The following is a 5,930-nucleotide window of genomic DNA, read 5'->3' on the forward strand; positions in this document are numbered from 1 at the left end:
TTAGATAAAAAAAGAATCAAAATAAAAGATTGAAAGTGAAAGGACTGAATTAAAAATAAATTATTATTAAGGGGTGCATTGTGAAAGATTTTAAAGAGTAGGGGATTAAATGGAGAAAAAGTAAAAAATAAAAAAACTAAATAAATAAATAAGTAGAAAGGGAAAGGGTTATGGGGGACTCGCACCCGTAATCCTCCAATCAACGGTAAGCGAATTTTAACCACTGCTTCATGCTTACATTTGTTATATAATTACCATATTTAATATTTAAGGTTTAAAAAAAGTGATTTCAAAATTGAAATTCAATTGAATTATACTAAATACTTAAACGTTAATAATCCTGACAAAATCAGAGAGAAAATATGTTTCAAATTAATAATTAAAATCAACATAATTTGAATATTCTTATTATTTTGTGGGAGTAGGAAAAAAATATAATAAAAGATTTTAAATAAAATATATATAAAAATGATCAAGAAAAAAAGTAAAGAAATCATATACTATCATATAAATATTATAAGAAATGTAGATTAAAACTAGAATTTAAAAATAAAAGAATGTGAGTGATAGGACTAAATTAAAAATAAAATATATTAAGGATTGAATTATGAAAAGTGAAAAAAAAATGAGATTAAAGGGGTAAAAAGTAAAAAAAGAATGAAAAGGTAAAAGGGGGAAGGGTTATGTGGCAATTATACCCGTGACCCTTTAATCAACAGTAATCGCATTTAACCACTGTTCCATGCTCACATTTGCTATATAATTTACTAGCTGCGTTGCACGGGAGGCCCTATTTTCATGGCCTACTTTAAACTTTTACATATAAATAGTGTATGAATATGAATATATATAAGGTGTGTAAGAAGTACCAACATAAGCTATAATTGTTGCAACTACAACTTCTTAGGCATCACTTGTTTGGATTAAGACAAATACATTAAATGAATTATTGCTGATGTCTCTTGAAAAATTCATTAAACAACTGATACATATTTCACAAATAACATTATATAATATGCATCATCACCGATGAATTAAAATTATATAAATCCCCACCAAATCCAATTACTGAAGTTAATTCATATCCTAATAAAGAAAGTAGGTATTACATCTAGTTACCTGAGTGATAATCCAAATAGGATTAGAAGCTTATCTCCAGCTTGATATTTAGAATCATTATTCATGTTCGGTGGAGAACTTGTCATAACATCATGTAAACTATAGAATAAATAAGTGATGAACACATGATGAAACCCGCTCAGTCAAGCCTTTTAAGTGCACATGTTCTACTGTTTAAAATAATGTATGCTATTAGGAGGTTAATACATCAAACGAAAGATAATTCAATGCATTCAACTAATTAATCAATCGAGGAACAAAATAAAATTCTAATACCTACCATAGGAAGTTAGTAAAAAGTAAAAAGATATAACTGAATACAATAACATTAGAGGTTTATAAAAAATCTACCAATCCAAATTAATAAAAATAAAAAAAAAATTAGTTGAAATCAGATATACCTAAACACAAATGGTTGAAAGCAGTCAATTATCTTCAATACCTAAACCCTAAAATACATATCAATTATTTATCAAAAAAATAAAGTTAAACTTCAAAACCGGTAACTCGAATTTATTGATTATCTAAATGATTCATCGACTTATATTAGCTCCAGTAAAACGTATTTAGAAACCCTAATATCCTTGATACAAAACATTGTCGTAATTCAACTGGAACGATGTAAGCTTCTAATTGATGAATGAACACAGTGAGGAATAATGTATTATTAACAATAGCATTTATGTCATTTAGGATATTGTCGTAGAGCTAAAGTTTTTTTTTAATGCAGATTCAACCCCTGACTGATAAGTTGTTTTGAACAGTAAGATTAGTACTTTTTTTAGCCTTAGCTTGAATGAAGGGTGGTATCAAATGAAAGCAACCTAAAGATTTGTGGCCCAGGTTTCAAAGAATTCTAACTATTTACTTCAAAATCTATTTAGAATCAGCTGAAACAATCACCAAAAATTTTAAGATCTCATTCCCTAAATACATAAAGTGATAAATCTAAAAATACAGAAAAGCATAATATACCTAATTCATTGGCATCATGTAAAAACCAAGAATGTGTGTGCATCACCATCAGATGTTCGAATAAACTTTACAAATGAAATCTCATGCTAAGGTAGAAGCAGCAGTTTTGCCTAATTTTGGTCGAAGGTCAAACGTGTCAAAAGTCACCCAAACTGTATTGAAAAAGTTTTCAATAAATCATATTTTTTGAGCCAATTAAATTATCTGTTGAATATTAGGCATATTTAGATCATGAAGGGAAAAGAAACAAAAAAGCTAGTGACCCATATCACTAATTACCCATTGTAATCCAACTTTGTTACGCCCCGCTCATTTTGACACATTATGCTAAAGATTGTCATAATTCAAAGATGTACTCTTGGGAAAGAAAACTTGCCAGGAAACCGATTACAGTCTCTCATTATAATATCCCTCTCATAATACAGTTGTAGCAACAATGTAGAACCAAAACATAACCGTTCATGCTAACCTGTAACAAATTACAGGCAACATAAACCCTAAATTACAGGTTGTAAATTTTTGATACAAAGAGTGGTGTGGTCACATGGTGATGAATTTTTTTTGTTGATAAAACACAAAATCAAATAGTTTGTCACTGCTCAAAGAAACTTTTTTCATCAGTTATGTCCATTTGATATATAATCTGATAAAAAAAAGCAGTGATGCTAGGTTACAAAAAACTATATAGCGTATAAATAATCTTGATACAGGTTGTGAATGAAGAGATACATATAGTAGGAAGAAATATAATGTAGATAAACAGAATACATATCATTTTCTCTAACAAAATTAGTATAAGATAAGCGATCGTGCTAACTTATTAGTAAATAATGAATAGTGAGTAAAAACTTACCGATTAAGAAATTAACCTACTTGTTGAGTTCCATAGAATAGGAATGTTTAAAACATTCCTATAGGGATGAGTGTTTTTCATTTAGTTGGTTCTATAGAATAGGAATGTTTAAAACAAATATATCATTCAAAATAGCACATACCATTTTCTTAAAGTGTCACAGAATGATCAATAAAGGAAGGAGCAGATTCACTTGGGATAGAAACACATGGATGTAATAGTTGACCAGCTATGACATCCTGGGTGGATAATGCACCTGCAACCAAAGATGTGGCTCTCTCAGATACAAAGAATGCAATAACGAAATTATAGGACAAATTTAAAAAATACACCAAAGAATGCAACCAAAGTAGTTGATACTTTCAATTTTTCGTCAAATCTATATAAATGATATAATCAGCTATATTACTTATTTATAAGAAATCACTTAGCTAGTTAGCTTAGCCGGACATCCAAAGAATCACAAACTTGACTTTAGTATTTGACTTACTTTACCAAATTTAATAACATACCGTTCATTTTCTTTATATCCAATGTTCACCATCTAATGATCTTCATTAGTATCTATCACAAATAGTATTCGATTTATTTTCACCCTTTAGAGCAAATTGAACTACATATCGGCTTAAAAGCTAGAAAGTGGAAAAACTGACCGAAAAGGCATCAGCCATTTCTTATAGCCGATGCCATCAATCCAACAACAATAGTGTCATCTAGTGACCCATACTACAAATGACCTGCTCCAACCATAAGCCGCTTTCTCTTGCTACCATTCAACCCACCCATCTTGCCACCTACACATGTAATGATATGTATATGGTTTATCATGTAACACGAATAACATATTTTATGAGCTGTTATATATGTATAGATACTTTAAGCTGTTACTAAAATCACATATTTAATGATATAAGTAAAAGAGATGGAATATGACCAAATGGTTCAACCCGGCCCATTTTACCTGTTACCAACGTCCAACCCACAAATATTCCATCTCCATTAATAAGCTAACATTCCACATGAACTTGCTTGGCTTTATTGTATCTGGTAGGAGCAACAATGTCAAGAAACAAGGCAAGGTAAAAACACAATGATGGATTTAGCATCAAGTATAAAATTTAGCATTTGTTACTTCATCGCTGATTTGAATAGTGACCTGACGAATCAAATGCATCAGAGAATGTATATGATGACGAATCCAGACACTAAAGACCCACAACCTGCAACAACGGGTGAGGCAAATGCAGCAGATGTAAAATAGCAACAATGACAACAATACCAAGAGAAACCAAACATACCAAATAAAAAAATTGAGTGAAAATCCAAATGAACATACCACTTGCAACAAATTACGGTAATTGCAGCAAGTTGCCTGGCAGAAGTAGAAGGAGCATCATAAACAACAACATTATCTGTCACAGATTAATCATACATTCATACAAACACAATTTACAATTACCGTGATAAATTAGCTAAATGATAGATAAATTAGCTAAATGATTTTTTTAATTACCAAACATCATCGTGACTCTGGATTTCCATCACATCCTATTTAATTTCATTGAAACACACCTGCATATACAGTCACAATGTTAGCTTTACAATTATGTTAATCATATTACCTGTTAAATGCGGCAGTAGCAGAACCATAATGGATTTAGATCGATAGTGCAAGCGGCGATGGCTTACATCAATAGATTTAGATCGATGATTTTAGCCAAGTGGAGGAACCCTAATGAACTGTAAAATTGCAGATGAAGATGAAGGTTGAATCGCTGCAAACATGAGATTTTATAAACTGCAAACCCTAAATCGCTAAGATATTATACAAAATATATACCAATAGATGCATAAAATTGTAACGAATAAATTAGATGTAGTATAGAGGTCAATTACGGTAGAGTAGCGGCCATATTCGCCGGAAAATTTTGTTAAGTGTGTGAGATATTAGAGGGGAGAGGGAGCGTGAGTGAAGAAGGCAGTTTATGAAAATTAGGGTTATGCGTAAATTTTTTTTTTTTTTAATTGAAGACGGATTGTTGTTCAGTGGTACACGTGGCGAAATTTGTGTGACGACCCGGAAATTTCAGACCAAATTTAAACTTGATCTTTATATGATCTCGACACTATAAGCAAATTCTGTTAGGTTGAGTCTCAAAAATTTTGAATTCTGTTTCATATATTCAATTGACCTTCGACCATTATCGATGATTCATGAACGACTATTGTATATATATATATATATATATATATATATATATATATATATATATATATATAATATGAAATAATAGTACGAGAAAACTGTCGATAAAATAATTAAGTCCTTTGGCTGTTCATTATTTCTAAATGACAATTAGTGTAGCTAATTGATTGAAATTAATGATACTATTTCACTCTTTCAATTCAGTTACTTGTCCACCTCAATATCATCTGTAATTTAAATTGATTAGTCTGTATATTGCTTTTGTCCTTTCACCAACTACATCATTTAAATTGATTAGTCTGTGTGTTGCTTTTGTCCTTTCACCAACTACATCGTGAAAATGTGAATCACCAAAACAAACAAATTTTTCCACTGCTACTAATTGAAAACTTTTGTCATGAATATATTGATTGATATTATGCATGTTTTGGTTTCATTCATTCATTGCCCACTCATTCCATTATTTTATATATGTAATAAGTATACATATTGTTGATATAGATAGACACATTAAAGCATCTCAAAACATATATACCTACTACTTACATTTTCTCCCTCAAACAATCACCATAACTCTCTCCGTTCCCTGGATCAACCGATCACCATCACTTTTGTGAATCACTCTTAAGAACAATCGGTCACCGCCATCTTACACTGTCATCACCATGTTAGATTACTAATCACCACCACACTTATCAACTCAAAATATCACAAAAACCAACTACTACTTCTATTTGACTATTGGTTCTATTTCTGTGAACCAAAGAAACATACAAA

At 30.6% G+C, this 5,930-nt stretch overlaps 1 long non-coding RNA gene across 7 annotated transcripts; it reads right to left on the reverse strand.

Annotated features, from left to right (window-relative positions):
- Positions 1-963: 963 nt before the first annotated feature.
- LOC139866431 (uncharacterized) lies at positions 964-4,945 on the reverse strand. Of its 7 annotated transcripts, none has more exons than XR_011765447.1 (11): positions 4,637-4,945; positions 4,461-4,519; positions 4,284-4,359; positions 4,104-4,167; positions 3,909-3,991; positions 3,601-3,741; positions 3,460-3,511; positions 3,090-3,203; positions 2,471-2,563; positions 1,521-2,246; positions 964-1,289 (listed from the first exon to the last, which is right to left on the reverse strand). It is a non-coding gene; the product is annotated as an uncharacterized lncRNA (long non-coding RNA). The 7 variants fall into 7 exon arrangements; XR_011765445.1 differs by having other exon boundaries at positions 4,461-4,722; positions 4,844-4,919; XR_011765442.1 differs by having other exon boundaries at positions 4,461-4,945.
- Positions 4,946-5,930: the final 985 nt, after the last annotated feature.

The sequence above is a fragment of the Rutidosis leptorrhynchoides genome, chromosome 9, assembly GCF_046630445.1.
Source record: "Rutidosis leptorrhynchoides isolate AG116_Rl617_1_P2 chromosome 9, CSIRO_AGI_Rlap_v1, whole genome shotgun sequence".
NCBI classification, from domain to species: Eukaryota; Viridiplantae; Streptophyta; class Magnoliopsida; order Asterales; family Asteraceae; genus Rutidosis; species Rutidosis leptorrhynchoides.